Source organism: Hippopotamus amphibius, chromosome 5 (genome assembly GCF_030028045.1).
Source record: "Hippopotamus amphibius kiboko isolate mHipAmp2 chromosome 5, mHipAmp2.hap2, whole genome shotgun sequence".
NCBI classification, from domain to species: domain Eukaryota; kingdom Metazoa; phylum Chordata; class Mammalia; order Artiodactyla; family Hippopotamidae; genus Hippopotamus; species Hippopotamus amphibius.
This window is the reverse complement of record NC_080190.1, coordinates 166477498-166496953: the sequence shown is the minus strand read 5'-3', so window position 1 is coordinate 166496953 and position 19456 is coordinate 166477498. Positions and strand designations below refer to the sequence as shown.

General features: G+C 50.2%; 1 protein-coding gene across 2 annotated transcripts in view; it reads left to right on the top strand.

Moving 5' to 3' along the window:
- ST3GAL1 (ST3 beta-galactoside alpha-2,3-sialyltransferase 1) overlaps positions 1-19456 on the top strand; it is a 98673-nt gene that overhangs the window by 27438 nt on the left and 51779 nt on the right. The window contains exon 1 of one of the 2 annotated variants that reach the window (XM_057736374.1): positions 18684-18731. The exons of the other annotated variant lie outside the window; for it this stretch is intronic. The gene's annotated coding sequence lies outside the window, so the exon portion shown is untranslated. Of the gene's footprint in view, positions 1-18683; positions 18732-19456 lie in introns of those variants that run through there. 2 annotated transcript variants of the gene reach the window in all.

The following is a 19456-nucleotide window of genomic DNA, read 5'->3' as shown; positions in this document are numbered from 1 at the left end:
CCCAGTCCTCTGATCCAGCCCCTCCCTGCACCTGTTGCCTCATTTTGAAGATGGACCAGGGACCCACAGACCTCCCAGACTTCAGAATGTAGGCTCTTCGCAGTTGTCAGCAGGCGTACCTCACATCGTTACCATCTTCTAGAAAAGGTCAGGCTCCTGACAGCTGCAGGGAGTGCCCTCCTCCCTGGATATTCAGAGATCCAGCCCCGGTGGACAGCCGGGCTGGAAGGGAGGAAGCAAGGGCCCTGGATTCCAAAGAAAAAGCTTCAGGATGGCTCTCTACTTGCCAGCTGCCCGTCCTTAACCTGCTGAGCTTTGTTCTCCTGATAAATCCCACCGGAGAGATGGACCCCATGGGGACATGCAAGCTGTAGCAGGTTCAAGGCCCTGGAGTGGCACCCTCCTGGCAGGCACCAGCATCTGTCCCTCTGCAGCTCTTGGGCAGGCATTTTGCTTCTCTGTGGCTCAGATTCCTGGTCTGTAAGGAAGGAGACGATCACAGCGCCCCACCTACAAGGGGTTGTGAGAATTAAATGATACAATGACTCAAAAAGCTGGGCACGGTGCCTGGCCCATAGCCCAGTGCTGGATGTCACAATCATGTTATTATTATTATTATTATTATTATTACGTTAGAGCTGAGCCGCGCTGGTGGGACATGGGGGAGCTGTGAGGGCAGGAGGGAAAGGTGTCTGGCTACAGCAAAGACATTTCTCCCGTGAAACGATGGCCATCCAGGGGTAGCTGCTGTGGCCGGGCCCAGAGGCCTTGACCACACTGGTGTCACAAGAAGAGGGCATCACCCCAAAGCATGAACGTTTACTATGGTCTTTTAGGAACCAAACCCACAGACTGAGTCATCCTCAAAAGAATAATTTCTGTTCTGATCAGGTCCGGCTGATAAGTGTGTAGGCATTTACCAATAACCTTTGTTCCCGAAGGGCATCCAGTTGTGCCTTTACTGCTTTCAGTGACCATTTCTTTTATGGCCTTGGGACCGAGTCCAAATTCCATAGCAGGGCGGACAAGGCCACCACGACCCGGGGCCCCGCCATCAGCCCGGCCTTATCGCTGCTCTCTGGTTCTTGTGGTTCTTGTCACAATTGGAGGATGCACCTCTGCAACGACCATCAGGGAACTCTGAAAAAAACCCAAGGTTTATCACCCGGGGCCACACAGGAAGGTGGAGGCGTGCACAGACCTGGGGGTCTGCCTTTATTGGGGCCAAGGCGGGGGCCCTGGTATTTTGCAGGGTCACTCTTTATTGGCAAATTTAAAACAGAAGAGTGGGAATTGAAGCGTGGGAAGAGAAAAAAGCGAGGCCGCTGGAAAGGTGAGTTATCCAGGCCACCCAGGGCTTTCTAGAAAGAGGAACTTCGTGGGTGGGGCCACCTGGCTGTTTGTTTACTTGTGTAGCTGTGGCAGTATGTTTATTCAGAGACGGGTGCCTTTGAAATATTAGATGCCTCAGCAATTAAAAGCTTAATGTCAGGGACTTACCTTACAATCCAACAAGATACATAGAGAAAGATGTGGCTGTAGATACAGATGTAGATATAGATGCATCCTATGTTCTCATTACCCTAAATAACGTTCAGTCTAAATGAAGTAACTTTCCTGTGTCCAGGACTTGGAATATGTGGTCTGCATCTGCTCTGCCCTCCACCTAGAACGCTCTTCTTTTACCTTCCTGCTTCAGTCTTCTCTCCTTCAAAACTCAATTCCAGTACCGCCTCTTCTGGGAATCCTTCCCCTATCTGCCCTCTCTGTGCCCCCAAATACTGCGTGTGTGTGCGTGTGTGTGTGTCTGGCTTTCTTCCCACTGACCCCACTGCTTACAGTGCATGGCCCGTGTGCATGTCTGTTTTCCCTGCGGGCCCGGGAGCTCCATGGGGAACAGGAATGTGTGTCACCCTCTGTGGGGACTTACTGAGAAGCCACCTGGGCCAGGTGCATCTCTGCATCTCCAGGACTGAGAATGGGCATCTGAAAGCAGGCACAGTTTGTCCACTTGTCTCAGCCACACAGAGCCATCTCCGGCTGTTGGTTTGGTCAACATGATGTCCAGCTAGCTGACCTCTCTGCTGAGCTGGACACAGACCCGCGCCTCCTTGGGGATCATTTCTCTCTCCTTCGGCCCCCTTTAGGCATCACTCAACCTGCCACACATCCTCTACCTCCAGCTGTTGGAGAACTGGAGATGGGGGGGTCCCATGTCTGGAGGCTCATGGCCCTTTAATATTGGGACGTGTCTCTGTGTTGCCCACAGCTCTGCCTGCTTGTAGAACACCTGCTCTTTATAGATGTGCATGCCTCAGCCAAAGTTAAGCAGGCACACCCTACCAGGATAGCCTACCACTCTTTTGGATCTGGATCATGAGAAAGAGGAAGAAGGACATGGGAGGGAACCAAAGCCACCCTGCCTGAAATCCACTTGGCCAGCATGTCCTGGGCACTGTGCAGGGAAAAGACACGTCACTGTGTGGCTCAATAGCCTTCCTGTAAACACGTTCTCACAGGCACTAAAAATAGCCTCAGGGCTTGGGGACTGGCCATCAGAAAAAGAGAAGGATGGACGGGAAGCCCTTTGGGGCAGGGCAGGTGGATTTGTTCCTCTTAGTGGTAGGATGTATGGAATTGGCTCCCTGTACTTTGAAACCACAGTAGGTGGACAGTCACTTAACTGGAACCTCCTTGAGGGCAGGGGCCATCTTTCCCATTGAGTCCCCAGTACCCGGGTCGAGGAGGGGTCACTCGGTGAGTATTTCTGGAGTCATCCTGAACAGCTGTCATACTGTGTGGCTGTGTCATGAACCATCGAGTAGCAGTACTATGTGACTTAACCGTCACCATGACTACATATTTCTGTATAATATATGTCAGTGTATATCATCTTCATCATCGTTAGTGTAAACAACACTTCACTGAACATCTTCCCGCTTTTGCTGTTTTCCTTCATTTGGACTATTTCCTTGGGATAAGTTCCCAGGAGAGAGATCCTGAGAATCTTTTCTGAGTCCGTGCCAGCTCTGATCAATTGTGACTTTGTCATGGGACAAGGAGAGGAAGGCAGACGGGGGACAGGAACTGGAAGACAATTTTTTCTGGGACTGGGAGAGGAACCAGTGCAAAGGCCGGAGGGGGCAGCAGTGATCTTGTGAGGGTGAGTGGATCTGCTCTCAGCTGGGTCCGGTGTCCACCCTCCCCCCACCAATACACACACACATGTATACACATACACATACACACACTCACACACACACACAGATGCTCACACACACTCACACACATAGAGAGAGGCATGTTGGCTGTCCCAGCACCTGGGGAGTCTCCTAGCGTTTTGTAGGTAGGGCCCCAGGATGCTATATACCCTGCAGCATGGCCAGACCGGCACTGGACAGGAAGAATAGTCTTCTCCAAATTGCTAAGATGCCTTCTTCAAAAACCCCGAGGGAGGACTTCCCTGGTGGTCCAGTGGTTAGGGCTGTGTGTTTCCACTGTGGGGGGTGGGGGGATTACGGGGGGTGTGCGGGGGTAGGGGAGGGGAAGGAGGTTTAGGTTGGATCCCTGGTTGCAGAACTAGGATCCCACCACATGCCATGTGGCACTGCCAAAAAAGAAAAAAAAAAAAGAAGAAAAAGGAAAAAAGAAAAACCCCCCAGGGAGAGAGGGAGATTTGGTATCGAGTAGCAATGCAGCAGTTCTTAAACTTTTTTGTTTTCAAGGCCTCCTTACACTCTTAAACATTACTGATGGTCCCAAATAGCTTTTATGTCTTGTATCTTTTAATGTGAATCATGTTAGCTATTAAAACTGAGAAATTCTTTACATATTTATTACTTTAAAAATAACAAGTCCATCGCATATCAACATTAGTATAGTAAAAACCAGCTCCTTTCCCAAACAACAAAGAAAATTAGTGAGAAAAGTAGTATTGTCTTACGGATCTCCTCTGTGTCTGGTTAAAGGAAGTTAGCTAGGTCCTCAGTCTCCTGTTGCTGGGTCTGCACTGAAATCCCACGCTGCTTGCCTCCAGGAAACCCCTGTACATTCCTGAGAGAGTGAGAGTGAGAAAGCAAGTGATGTCTTACTATCACTATGAAGAAGGTTCTGGTGTCATGGACTCCCTGGAGGGCCTCGTTGACCCCTTGTGGTCCCTGGAACGTAATTTATGAAGCACAAGTACCAGGTTAAGAATATGGCTTTACAAGCAGGCTGCTGTGGGGGGAGGGGAGGTCATCCCTCAGGTTCATCTGCATCCAGCTGGGTGACCTTAGGCAAGATATGTAACTTTTCTGTGCTTCACTTCCATCCTGTATAAAATGGGATAATAGTACCTACTTGTCAGGATTGTTATGAGAATTGAATGAGCTAATATGTATAATGCTCTTAGAGAAAAATGCCTGGTATTGAATACTTATTAAATGCTAGGTATCCATCCATACATGTGTACATACATGCTACATGTGTAGGCATGTATATGTGTGCATATTACACACTGTATACGTGTATGTATACACTATTTATACACTATGTATGTATACACGTACTATGTATATACTATATATGTGCATGTGTACGTGTATACATGTCATACTATATATACATTATATATGTGCATGTGTGTATGTACACATATACTATATACATATACTGTATATATGCATCTATATATACTGAAGACAATAAAAAACAATTTTAAGTCAATACAGCAAAAGTTAGCCATTTCACTTCATTTCTAAGAATCTGAATCTTAAACAGAGGCATATCTTAAGGCAGCGTTTCTGTCCCCTCACCCCTGTGGGGGCACAGGAGGGTACAGACACATTGTGTTTAGGGTCTGCCTTATGGAGCAGGACCCAGACAGGAGCTCAGCTGGGGGCCCCCGGGGGCCATGTGTCTGTCCCAGCTCGTGCTCCCTGGAGCCCCGATCAAGGGCTTGGTGACAACCCCCGAACATCCTCCTCATTTTCTTTTCCTCGCTTTGCTGGTGAAGTGGCTGTCTTCATTTAGCTGCCTGATTGGGAACATCTGGCCGCCAGGCCAGAAATCAAAGCGGGAGTCCCTGGTGCCTGGCCCCAGGGATTCCCAAGAAACCCCAGGCTGCTCCTGATGGCTCACACTGGGAGTGTTTCCCTGAAATGCTTTTTGTCTGGAAGCTCTCAGTGTGAGCTTTAGAAAGGCATATGCATTCCCTTAGCCTTTGAAAATACACATCGGTTCAAAAAGAAAAAAAAAGATAAAAGGTGGGCGTGGGTTATCCAGTCACAGCATTTGAGCACATGGAGAAGGAATGGGGGGAGCTCTTAATAAAGTCCTGGCTCCTTCTCTTCCGCCTGCTTTATTCATTAATTCTACTAACAAATATTGATTGGATGCCCCCTTGTGCCGGGCAGAGTTCAGAAAGCTGGGGCTGCTTCAGTCAACTGACTGACAGTAATCCCTTGTGAAATGTGCATCTGGGTGAGGGCGACTTCTGGTACACGACAAAGTTAACAGATTCAAGGATCTGTAGGCAGATGGGAAGTGCTGTGAGAGGGAGAAGCGAGGAGGCTGCTGGTGGAGGTGATGGGCTGGCCACACTGAGAGCAGAAAGGTGAACAGACCTGGAGGCAGTGAGGACCTGATCCAGGTGGGCACCTGGGGGCACAGCCATGGCCAAGCCCTAGGTTGGGAGGAGTGTGCCAGCAGAGGACTCAGGAGGCCCTGCAGAGTGAGTGGGGGGCCAGTAGGTGGTCAGGGAGAAAAGGGGAGGGCAGCTTGGCCTTTGGATGCCGCTCGCCTCCAAGGGTGACCCTGTGTGTCTTGGTGGACTTCAGTGACTTCCTGTGGCTCGTTCCCTATGCTCCTCCAATTATCCAGCCTCGCCTCCTCTGGGAAACCAGCCCTGAACTGGTGCCTGGGCCTGGAGCCCCTCCTCTGGGCTCCTGTGATAGCCCGCGTTGGCCCCTAGCCTCACATCCCCAACCTCAGATGGAAATTAATCCTTCTGCCAGATTAAGACCCATTAGCTGGGTCTCTCAATTTTCTCTCTGCCAAGTGGGCAGCAGCTGGTCCTGGGTTTCATGACCTCCTGTTCTTGTTCAGGAGCACCACCCTCAACTGCTAAGTCCCTAGGGCCTTTCTCAAATTCCAGCTCTCCCCTTTTCATCCTGTTCCCAAATGGACCGACCTCTGTCCTTCATCAGAACCCACTCACATTCTCTCGTGCCCCTCCCAGGCACTCAGCACATTCTGCCTGGCATTTGCCGGCCACATTCCCCCACCAGATGCTAAATTCCACAGGGCAAGGTACGGCAGCCTGAACTCTATGTGTGTCACCTTCGCTGTGGCTGGAGACAGCTGGGGATGCGGACCCGCCGCTGCAAGGTTTGCCCCCGAAGCCTCCAGTGCCTGGCTGTGTGGTGCTCTTGTGCTCCTCCCCGCCCCGCGCATGCGCCCATTTACCAACTCAGTACCTGCAGCGCCCACGCGTCCTTGCACGGCGATTCCTCTGCCAGGAGTGCCCTTGTCCTATCTCTCTACCCATCAGGTCACCCGCTGGTCATTACTAACTCATCAAAAGGGCCACCTCCTCGGGAAACTGTCCCCGATGCCCCCTCCCCTTTAGCGCCGGCCCCTTTTTGATCATATTGGCTGCTTTTATTCTCGTCGCAAGGGACAAGGAGGCTCTGACGGGCCAGAAGGATTCACGTGGCCCTGCCCTCGGAGCCCTCGCGGTCTGGAGCAGGGGCAGTGAACTCTTTCTAAAAACGACCGGAGATAGTAAATAGTTTCGTTTTTGTGGGCCAGATCCCCTGTGTTGTGACTGCTCAGATCTGCCATGGCAGCGCTAAAGCAGCCACAGGCAAAACGTAAATGAACAGGCGTCATTGTGTTCCAGTAAAACTTCATTTACCAAAACAGGCGGCCGGCCAGATTGGGCCCACGGGTGGTCATTCGCGGAATCCTGGTCTTGACTCAGCCTTGGCTGTAGTGGAAAACAGCTTGACTAGCACACGTCTGCACTGTCTGCTAAACATGCCTTGGGCCCCCCTCATTGGACAGGGGCCCTCCCAGAGCACAGAGGGTTTGCACCCAGCATCACATACTCAGTGACTGGCACGTGCCTGACACGAGGCTGGCCGCCAGGACACGGGACCAGTCAGTGAACGAGGGAATCACATCCCTGCAGGTCCTGAGCCTGGCAGTCCGGGCTGGACCTTGCCTCCTCCCTGCCAGCACCGTATGCTGGGGAGGGGGCTGGACATGGGCTCTGGGGCTGCTGGGCAGGAAACCAAATCTCCTCCTCCAGGGGCACTGTTTCTGCACTGATTTTAATGGGGTGAGGATGGGTGCCATCCCCTGGAGGTGGCCCTGGGAGGATTCTGCTCAGCCCTCCAGACTCCTGACATCCTAGGAATGCCTCCCTCCTGGCCACAGACCACAGATTTCTAAGCCACCCAGCCTTAACCCACAGAGCTGTGAGGGGGGCCAGGGGCACCTGGAACTTCCTGTCTGCTTTTAGTCCCTGAAAAGGAGGCATTGAGGTACGAGACCCACTGGGAGGCAAGCTGTTCCTTTCCTGCATTTGGATGGTCCTGGGCTCTGCGTGGCCCTGGCTTGAGTCCCGATATATACTTAGGCAGCACCCTGTATGCTCCAAGTACGGTTCACACACATTATTTAATTGTCATAACTGCCTGTGCTGTGGATATTATTACCCTGATGTTACACAGGGCCTATTGCATCACGGGGGTTACACCACGAGGGGCGGAGCTGGGATTCAAACCCAGCAATCTGATACAGAGCCTTGGCTAATAACCCCACGCCAAACTGACAGGCAGTAGAAAGAATACAGAAGCTGGAGGGAACCAGAGTGGATCAAACTCACCCACCACCCCTTTCTCCAGCTGGGACACCATTGCACAGAGAACTGAAGTAATTTGCCCAAGATCACACAGCACTGGTAGTAGAGGCAAGATTTGAACTGGGATTCGATTTCCAGTCCAGTACTTGATCCTACAAGCCCAAACCTCTCCTTTGGCTTGGGACCTGTAGGAACCCCAGCCCCGCCCCCCACACACAACCTCTCTCCTTATTCTTTATTAAACAGCAGCCCCTTCTCCAGGAGTTGGCAATACAGACGTTCACATTAGTTAACATGGATCTGGGCTCAAGCATCAGTACTCTGATGGGCTGGGGCAAATCTCCGACCCTCTGGTTTCTCATCTGGCAACTGGAGCTACAGGCCCCAGCTGGCCAAGTTGTTCTGAGATCTAAGTACAGTGAGGTATCTGCGTGTCAAGCCACCACGGAGCCCTTGCCCTCAGCAAGTGTGGCCTCCGGTCCCCACTTCCTCACTTACTCCCTGCAGCACCCTCACCCGCTCTGCATCAGGGAACCACGAGCATCCGCCCACCGTGCTCAGCTGCAGAGCCTCATCCCGTGATTCCTCTTGTGAGCGGCCGCTCTGACCTCATCTTGGATAGTATTGTAAATCCAGGAAAACACCCTGGGCTATTTCCACCCCAGGGGCCGTGGCAGCTCACTTTTTTGTTCTTGCCCTGTAATTGCAGGGTTTTACAGTGGTTTCTCTGTTGCCTGAAAGTCCCAGTATTTGCTCCGTTTCTCTCTGACATGTAATTGTATCTCAGGAACCCGCAGTAATTAGGCCCCTGGCCCCTTGGTGGATGCCTTTTTTCTATGGAGACAGATATCTGGATGAAAAGGAAGACATTAGCTGGTTAGGGCAAGCTCTGTGATGAGACAAACCCTTTAGTGAAGCCTCTGCATGGATTCGCTGGCTCTGGTTGCTTGAGGAGACTTGAAGTCTTCATTAGCTCTTTCTAGCTTCCTTCCTCTTGATCTAGAACAATCTGTAGGAGCCCACACTGTGGGTGCTGGCTGGGGAATGAGTGATGGAAGAGGGACCGGAAGAGGGTAAGGGTGCCTTGTGGCCAGGGCTGGTGAGTTGTCCTATTTACAAAGGTGGAGGAATCTTCAGCTTAGGAGCTTGTCAAAAGGCAGGCTGCGTGGGGTCCAGGCCTGCCTTCTGGTGCAAGGCTACCTTCAGGAGAACTAAAGGAAGTAGCAGGGTCCATTCACCTGCAGAACGGTGATGTCAGCTGGAGGCGGCAGTGTTGCCTGGTGGTTAAAGCTCTGTCCTGGGGACACTGCCTGTGTTTGTGTCCTGGTTCTACCACTTACAGGCTGGGTGACCTTGGACAAGGTCTTAACCTCTCTGTGTTTCAGATTTTCATCTGAAAAATTAGGATGATACTAACCTTCATTAAAAACAGATACTTCTTTACTGGTCATAAATATTCCCCGGGAAGAGCACTGACCCCAGTGCAGGCCTTAGGGAGGTCCTGGGACTCCCATGAGAGTTGACTGTGCATTTGGCACAGAGCGGGTGACATGGCTGGTCTCCGTCTACGGCAAGACTCTTCTCAGTCTTTACATAAACTCCCGACCCATCCTGGCCGGGCCCCTCTGAGGTAGGTGCTAGTTTTAGCATCACCATCCCTGCTTCACAGAGAAAGGAGAAAAAGGCACAGAGAGGTTAGGAGACTTGCCCAGGAGTGTCCGGCAAAGATTTGGCAGAGGCAGATTCAGACTCAGGTCACTTGGCCCCAGAGTCCATGTGCTTAACCACCAGGCTTTCCTGCCTCTCAACACGGAGAGGGCAACAGCCGCGCACCTGCGTGCTTGTCGCCATGTGACATGTGCTGTGACAGAGGCGTGCACGGAGCCAGGGTGGGCCTGTCCTTTGGCTTACGTGGGCCTGGGCCGCTCAGTCTCCACCTCTGTGGTGTCTAGAGGACTGAGCTCCCTGCCAGGAAGGGCTGCGCCCCACCCTCCCCAGGCCCTCCCCTCCCATTTGGCCAAGCCCCAAGGCCGGAGGCCCCTGAGCGGGTGGGGAGCGACTGAGCAGGGTGGGGGCAGGGCACAGACCCATCTGTTTGGAGTTAGACATGAACTGAGCACAGCTGGCCAGGAAGCAGCCACACTGAGCCAAAAAGCCGAGCTGGGAAACGCGCCGCAGATGTCTCAGCAGAGCAGCCTCTCCACTTGTGGGTCTGTCCCAGTCTCTTTACTCCAAAGCTGGTTTGTCCAGCACCTTCTCCACGCTGGGCTGGGGATGGGCCTGGGGAGGCCCTTCCCTTGGCCTGGGACGGGGGGCAGTGTGCTGGGACACACCGGGCAGCCAGAGAGGGACCTAACTCCAGGGAGGACAAAGGTGACAGACAACAGCGGTGACAGTGTTGATGATGTGCTTACAGGGTGATGATGTAATTTGACCCCTGGGGTCAGTATTAGGTTTGTCTTCAGTTCTTGGACGGAACCTGGGCTCCTAGGTGTTCGCTAGCACGGGAAGAGGCTGCCGAGTGACTCTGCCGGGATGTGAACCCAGGCTTCCAGACGCCAGCGCTCGGCTCCTGGGCCACCTGTGGCGTGGGGTAAAGTCCTCGGGGGGTCAGAGCAGAAGCCTGAGTCCCAGGCCTTGCTTTGTCTCTTACCAGCTGTGTGGCCTCAGGCAAGTCGGTTGACCTCTCTGAGCCTTAGACCTTCTGCTGTGGCGTATAATACGTGGCATTGTAATGTGTTCCCACAAGGATGGTGCAGGGAGCTTCACCCATGGGGGCCTGTGACGGTGCTTTGAAAGGTGAGGAAGGACCTCTCTGTGCTCCTGGGTGAAAGTGACGCTGTCCCCACAGACGTTCAGTGGGAGTTGGAGTGGGGAATGGGGGCTGGGGTGGGGGGGGGGGCCTAGGGAGCTTCCGACTCCAGGAATGGTGTTCCCAAGCCCTCATTCCTGGGCGCTGGGTCCACTCTGGCTGGGTCTGCATTCTCACACACCCTTGCTGACATCCTATATTGCTTCCTGTTTTTCCTTCTCTTCTTTGGGTCTGAGCCTCTGCAAGTGAAATCCCAAATCCTGGGAGGCTTTCTTTTTAAAGACAACCTTGGGAGATTGTGAGGTTAAGGTCCTGGAGCCAAGAGTTGGGTGGCTGGAGAAGGCGTTGAAGGTGCCACCATTTGTCAGCGTTGGGGAGCATTGGTAGTTTTATTTCATGATCATAACAGTAGCCATGATCACTGAAGAAAATCCCGAAAAGAGAGAAAAGTGTGAAAAAAAAAAAAAAAATCCCACAGAACCACTTCTTCCAGAAAGTACCTACTTAACATTTTAGAGAATTTCCTTTCACTGTGTGTTTTTCGGTTCCTTTATTGTTAACGCTGTCATTCTGATTCTAATGTTGTCTCCACTGTCTTTTAACAATGTAACAGTATAGCAGATATTCCTCCTATTATTTTAAATTCTTCATGAGCATTATTAAAAATGCAGACTTGTCCATGTTATGACAGATATTTGCAAGTACCATGATGCACTTAGTAATTTCTTTAAGGTGGAGCATGTTGGAGCTCTGTGGCATTTTCCTGTTAAAAATAACATGATGATGGATAAAGAAGGTGTGTGTGTATAGATACACACACACACACACACACAATGGAATATTAATTAGCCATAAAAAAAGAATGAAATCTTGCCATTTACAATAATGTGGGTGGGCCTAGAGAGTATTATGCTAAGCAAAATAAGTCAGACAAAGACAAATACTATGTGATTTCACCTCTATGTGAAATATTAAAAAACAAAACAAATGAACAAACGTTACGAGACAGAAGCAGAGTTACAGATACAGAGAATGAACAGGTGGTTGCCGGAAGAGAAGGGCCGGAAGGGAGGAAAGAAATAGGTGAGGGAGATTAAGAGGTACACACTTCCAGTTGCAAAATAAAGGAGTCGCAGGTATGAAATATACGGAGTGGGGAATACAGTCAGAAACTATGTAATATCTTTGGTGACATATCATAACTAGATTTACCGTGGTGATCATTTTGAAATATATAGAAAAAAATCACTAGGTTGTACACCAGGAAGAAACGTGGTGCTGTAGGTCAGTTACACTTCAGAAATAACCAAACATACAAACAAACCCATAAAGAGAGATCAGATCTGTGGTTACCAGAGGTGGGAAGGTGAGGGAGGGAGAATTGGATGAAGGTGGTTAAAAGGTACAAACTTTCGGTTAAGATAAATAAGTACCAGGGATGTAATGTACAACATGATAAATACAGTTAACACTGCTGCATGTTATATATAAAAATTAAGAGGCTAAATCCTAAGAGTACTCATCACAAAATGTTTTCTGTTTCCTTAATTGTGTATCTCCGTGAGAGGACAGATATTCACTAAACTTACCATCATTTCATGATGTATGTAAGTCAAATATGATGCTGTACACCTTAAACTTATACAGCGCTGTATGTAAATTACATCTCAACAAGACTAGAAGGAAAAAAATAACATGATGATAAAGCTCTTTGGGCACAAAGCTCTGTCGACACGTTGAACCATTTCCGGGAACAGATTCCTAGAAGGGGACCGCAGGGTAGAAGCCGAGCATTTGTTGAGGCTTTTGATGCCGCACATGAATGTCCTCTTGTTGGAGACCGTGGTGAGCAGTGCTGGTGGGAACAGTGCCTCTGCTGCAGGGGGCTCATGCTTCTGCTGGAAAAGGACCTGAAACCACGTGTTCCCGACTCAAAGGAAAGGTACCAGGTGGAACAGACTCAGCATCTCTTCTTGGTGACTTCGGAGCAGCTCTAGGAGTCCTCGTGAGCTAAATTAAGTTTCACCTGAAACTGGGACGACTAGGAAAGCAGATGTGGCAGGACGCAGAAGCTTTGGTGCTGCTGGCCTAGGGGGCTGCCTCTAGCAAGACGGGGTTCACTGCAGAATATCTACAAAACAGTCCAGCTGCATGTGTACACACCCGCTGCCAGCGCTCTCTGCATCCTCCATTCTGTATTCTCCATCACTGGTCTCTGGACACCCGACACATTTACTTCTTTGTTGATCCTCTTTTGAACCTAGAGCTTAAGCTCCCTTCATCCATTTTGCTCCCTGTTGTAGCCCTACCACCTGACACATTACCTGACATATAACAGGTGTTCAGTAAATATGTATTGAATGAATGAATGAATGGGGGGAAATATAAAGATCAGATCAAAGGTCCTCAAAACGTGATTGTTAGAAGTAACAGGACTGGGACTTCCCTAGTGGCACAGTGGCTAAGAATCCGCCTGCCAATGCAGGGGACATGGATTCGATCCCTGGTCCGGGAAGATCCCACATGCCACGGAGCAACTCAGCCTGTGTGCCACAACTACTGAGCCTGTGCTCTAGAGCCCACGAGCCACAACTACTGAAGCCCATGTGCATAGAGCCCATGCTCCGCAACAAGACAAGCCACCGCAATTAGAAGCCCGCGTACAACAATAAGGACCCAATGCGGACTAAATAAATAAACAAATAAATAAGTAAATAAAATAATATTTAAAAAAAAAGTAACAGGACTTGAGCACCTTGATTTATTGAATTAAATGTGCCTGACATGTAATCCCGGACGCTTCCCAGGTTACCTTACAAAGTGGCTCTGTTCTCATCCCTTGTGTTTCCTAACGCCTGCCTCCTTGGCCTTACAACAGAAATAGTTCCCCATGTTTTAAAAATTCTTTGTGAACCAGAACTTTTCTTCCTTTATCATATGTAAGAACATTCCAATATTCGCCTGATAGACGTCTTAACACTTTGGGTAGCTTGGAGTGGAATTGCTGGGGCCTAGAGGATGCTTGTGTGTCACTTGCCCCGGCGTGGTGCTGCCAGGTGGTGTCCTAGGATGGCTGCGGAGTTCACCTTCCTATCACCAGGGCATGAGTTTCCGCGTCTGCACCCACCCACCGACAGTTGGCATCAGAGAGCCTGCGAATTTTTGCCAAGCTAATAGGTGTCAACTGATGTCTCATCCTGTTTTTATTGGCATTTCATTGATTGCAAATGAGGCCCTAGACCTCCGCGCCTGCCTTGCCCTCAGCCTGGCCCTTCGTCCACCTTGGGCTTACACTCTTTTCTGTGTGTCCTTCAGGATTCAGGACAGGTTTTTCTCCCTGCAGCAGGCTCTGAAACTCCCCAGTTTCTCCTCTTTGCTCCCCAGGCCGCCCTTCCAGAATAGCAGGCTAAGGTTGTATTTACAAGCCCAGTTCAGGAGTCTCAAATCGCTGGGATCAAAGCCTGCTCCAGCACCTATAGGCTGTGCAACCTGGACCAAGGGCCTTAACCTCTCTGAGCCTCAGAGTCCTCACCTGCAAATGAGGGGTTAAGAATAGCACCTCCTGAATAAGTACTTGAAATTCATCACTTCATTATTGCTTTAGTACACGTGAGTAATATCTGTGCTGCTGGGTTCCTTAGATCTGTTTAACTGTGGAAACGCTATATAATGTTGTCCACTGTATATCTCTTCCCAATTCCCTGTAGCTTGAAATCGGCCCTAATGGGAATGTTTTTATATGGAAATTGACAAATCTACGTGAATCATAGCTTGATTTTTGTTTTGTTGATCGTCTAGGTTTAAGAAAGTGATGGAGAAAATGTTAACAGGTGGTGCCTGTTGTAGTTACATTGTGAAAAAAACAAAAAGTTGAGGAAATAATAAAACAAGAGTATCACCTCCTGGGAGAGTTTTCTTAGGAATTAGCTGAGATTATCTATGCAGAGTGTCCGGTGTACAGTATGGCCAAGTTCATGGTAGCTGTTGGGTGTGAGAGCTCATGTCATCCTGAACCCTCATTATCTGTTTGCCAGACCGGGCTCCATAGCCTGGCAGGATTCGCGGGTGGGGGGCTGCATTTGCTGCATTTTTATATTTTCCGCTCCCGAAGGCGCTGGACAAATTGTAAGAGCTGGAACAAATCTTAGCTTCCCTGGAGGAGATTTAAGCATCCAATGGTGGGTCTAGATGCTTTTTAAAAGTCCCTTCCAACCCTGAAATTCTGTGATCAGGAAATTACCCAGGAAAAGTTCTCCTTGTGGGGTCCTTTCTAAGGCTTCTAAATGGGGCCTTATTACACGCTGCAGGTAAGTATAGGAGGCTGCAGCGGCTGCAGGGAGCTCCGCGTGGCCGGATGGCTGGTAGGCGCGTTCGGAGGCTATCATCTTTCCGCTGACCAGGAGATCAGGGTCCTGGCAGGGCCAGGGCCTCTCCCTCCAGCAGGGCAGTGGGATGCAGCCCTGGAGGTCTCAGCCTCAAGCTGGCGGCCCTCCACTCTCTACCCTGGGGGATGGCAGGGTAGCACTAGTGTGTATGAATAATATCAGGAAAGTCACAGAAAGCAGGAGCAGCGGAGACCTTTAGGACCTGCAGTCCAGGAGTCATAGTCCCCTGTGTGCATAGGAACCACGGGGGTGATATGAACTGATAAAGAGACCTAGTAAGACCGTCTCCTGCTGCTCAGCCCAGGGGATTGGGGAATGTGAGGCCAGGGTTCCTCAATCTTCCCCTTCTTTATCACAAGAAGCCAGAGGTCCAGATTTTTATGTAAAGCTTCTTGATTTTTGAAGCTTATAGCTGATTCAAAGTTTTGTCAATGGCTCTATGGTATAGACAGCATAGGCTTCGGAGGCAGCAGTTTCCATGTCCTCTGATTTAGCACTACATTTGACAGATTGGGAAACTGAGGTTCAGAATGCCAAAGGTTCCTGGGGAGGTGGTAACCCTGAGGGTCGTAAAGCATGGTCCAACATACCAAGGGACTCCTAACCCCACCGCTTTCCAAGGCAGGAACTGAAGCCCAGAGGAGGAAGGGGACCAGCTCGAAGTCACACAGCTGATAATGGCAGAGACTGGGGTAGGACCGGGGCTTCTGGGCCCACCTCCGTGGGACTGTCCAGTGCCTGTGTTGCCAAAAACGACCCTGGAATGGTTTCGGTAAAAGCCTGACCAAGAGTGTGGCACAGGGCAAATTCTGACTCATCAGCGATCAGCAGGAAATGGTTAGCGCACAGTGGCACAGAGATGCCAGGGCGCTCCTGCTGCCAGGAGAGCCATCCGTGCACTTGCTGAACTAACACTTTCAGCTCTGAAGGTGCAGAGATCAGCTCTGGCCTCTTTCTGAAGAGTCCCTACAGCTAAATGCCTGGAGTCTGATTGCCCTTGAACTGGCATCCTTAGTCTGCCTGTGAAATCTCAGGCAGAGTGTGGGATGTTTCCTCTCCTTTGCGGTCAGCCACATGGCTTAGGGAAACGAACCTGGGCTTGGGGTTGAGAGTGATGAGCAGTTCCAGTTGATGTCCTGGCTGTGACACTGGGTTGCCCAGTTCATCGTTGTTGCCCTGCCGCTATCACAGAGTTATCGTGAGAGTGTGATCGAGTGGATGCCAATGAAAAGTGGAGGCCAATGAAAAGCCTAGAGAAATGTAAATTATTTTTGCCTTGAGCTGGGAAAGGAAGGATGAGAAGCAGTCAGCACAGTCGGCAAGTACAAAGGCCCTGAGGCAGAATGAACTTGGAGAGTTCAAGTGCAGATGTGGAGTTGGCAGGGTGGGAACAGAGAGGGCAGAGGAGAACGTGTGAGAGTGAAGCAGAGAGAGGTGGCCGAGGACTCCGGGAGCAGGAGGGAGGGCCAGCTGCCTGGCTTTTCACGGAGGGTGCTCTCCCCTGAGGTGGTGGCAAGGAGCTCACGCTCTGAGACAGGCACTTCTAGCGAGGCCGGGACTGTGGGTGGGGAACAAGAGGTCCAGAAAATGAAGAAGACAGTGGGGAGGAGGGGCCGATCACCCCCAGAAGACATCAAGGAAGGGAGGGTAGATTGTCGGCGCTGTGAGGTGTGAGTGGGGTTGGCTGGACAGTGAGAGGGAGGTGGATTTTGCCGATAGGGCTGTGGATTGGCGGAGGGACCAGTGTGGAAATGAGCCGCGTGGCCTCCCTCTCTCTGTGAAACTGGATGAAGAGAAAACCCCAAGCCCTGGACTAGGAAGGCAGGGTCTTAGGCCACAAACTCATATGACGGCTGGACCCCACGTCCCCACCTAGTGCCCCAGGAATGGAGGACCTCGCCTCCCGCTTCCCATTCCTTCCACCTTCGCTCCTGTGCTCAGAGGTCAGGGCCCCAGGAGGGAATCTTGCTTTTTGAGAACGCAGACGTCTGAGGACTCTCCAGGGACCCCCGTGCTCATGTTGTGGGCAGGAGGCCTGGGTGTTTACCATCCCACAGAGGGCACGCGGAGGAGGAGAGGGACTCACTGGAAGGAGACTGGGCAGCAGTTGGAAGGGAAAAAGATGACCAGGCGGCTCTCACTTTTCCTGATCGCGCCCATTCGCTGCTCTCGCACAGCACGGAGGGTGCGTCCGCTCTCTCCGTCGTTTTCCCAAGGTGATGCTGAGCCAGTGCGTGTGGCTCTGGTCCGCTCTGAGTGAGTCTGCGAGCCTGAAACATCCACGAAACCACATGGATGGTTGCCTGGGAGCATGCTGTGCAGGGCGGGAGGGGACTGGGGGTTGGCCAGGCGTGGTCCTCCTTGAGATTCTGATATGTAAGAAATGGCGCCTGTTTCCTGTTAGGATCGCTTCGGCCAGTAGTGAAGTTGAACTGTGCTTTAGAGTTTACAGATCACCTGCGTCTCTTTTGTGTTGATTTGCCTTTTATGTCTTTTCCCCATTTTTAAAAAGTTCAAGGCATTTGATCCCATAGAGCAGGGATATAAAAAAAAAAGCCATCTTTTTATGTAAAGGGACAGATAGTAAATATTTTAGTCTTTGAGGACCATAGTTTCTGTTACAACTATTCAACTCTGCCCTTGGAACACAAAAGCAGCCACAGACAATATGGAAATGAATGTGTGTGACGGTGTTTCAATAAAACTTTATTTATAAAAGCAGGCAGCCAGCCCGCAGGCTGTAGTTTACCAACCCTTGCCTTAGAGAAGTTTACAGTTCTTGTGCATTCAGCCTTTTTCTTGATGTAAATATGGAGTTTTACACTAAGCAGGAGCTTCCCCACTCCAAAATGAAACGTAAAAAACAAATAAACAAGAAAAAAGTACTCAAGAGTAGTATAAAGGGATGGTTCTGGACGAGGCATCCTGGGCGTGCTGGCATTGGCCTGCATCTTGGTCGGTCTTAGGTCCCCAGCAGTAGAAGGGAGGGGGCACTGCTGTAGGCAGAGCAAAAACCAGAGGCAGGGGGCCTGCTGGGACCCCGGAGCAGGGGTGGCTGAAGTGTGGACAGCACTGTCCTCGCTCTGTACTTTTCCCCTGACCTTGAAAACTGTGTTCTCAGGGGACACTGGGCCCATCAGGTCCTGAGAGACCTGTCCAGTCCACCAGCCAGTCCTTGGCAATAGGACCCCAAGTGAGGACCCCCCACTTCCACAGAAGCCACCAGTCCCTTCCCCCTAACCAGGACCCTTCCATGGACTGGGTTGTCAGCCTGATCTTATAGAATCATGCGCGAATTTTATGCTAAGTGAAAGGATACTCCTCCACTCTTTTCTTCTGATCCTATTTCGAAGATGTCTTCATACCCAGTGCTGTGCATAAGATACAAATTTCCTGTTAAGAATTTTAATTATTCACTTGAAAACCCAAACTTGTTTGGCAAAGGGCAAATAGGGAGATTTGGCTCTCTGAATCTGAAGAGGCCAAATGGCTTTGTCTTCCTTTCCTCCCAGCTCACTTCCCACCCACTCCCAGCTTGGTTAGCCTCAGAACACACTGCAGAAATGAGGCTTGGCACTTGGACTGTCCCTGAGTTGACTCACAGCTGGCCTGGGAAAAGCCCTTCGCCTTCTGAAGCCAGATGGACTTCCCTTATGAATGGAAATGATGATATGTCACTGTCAAGGTCTGTAGCTAGAAGGAGGGGAGATACCTTAGGATAGTTTGTCACTGTTGGCGTCAGCTCCAGAGCCTGGTGATTCTGGTACTGACTCTGCCATCTTCTTGCTGTGTGACCTTGGACAAGTGACTTGACTTCTCTGTGCTAGCCTAAATATGGGGTGGCAATAAGGTACCTAATACTAGGCTGTTTGGAAGACTGAGTGGCTTTATCCACATAAAGTGTTTGAAACAGTGCACATCTAAGCAATTAGTGAATGTTCTATTGTATGTAAAGTGCTGGACACAGAAGAGGTGCTTATTAAAGACAGTCACCCTTCTGTGTTATTAGATGCTCCAGAACAATTCCATTACATTAATCTTTGGAATTAATATAATTCCAAAGGGACTGCAGATTTCATGCATATCTACCTCCCCATACAGCATTAATGAAAGTCCCAAGCCCAGATAACCTTGCTTTTCCATCCTTACCAATTTGGCTTGCTGAGAATTTTCAAAGTGTGTTTGTTGATCTTTTAAAACCCCTGAGAAGGCTATTTACTGCCAAAATGTGCAAGTATATCAAAAGGACTTAATTCAGGCACTGGCTTAATAAGGCCAGAGATTTAAAGAGGAAAGTGACAAGGTTTTCCTTTCTTTGCCCTCTATCTGCTATGGCAACGAGCACTTCCATTTATCACTTGAAATCCTGTTTGAAAAGGTCAGTGGTTATTTGCATGAATCACACAATGT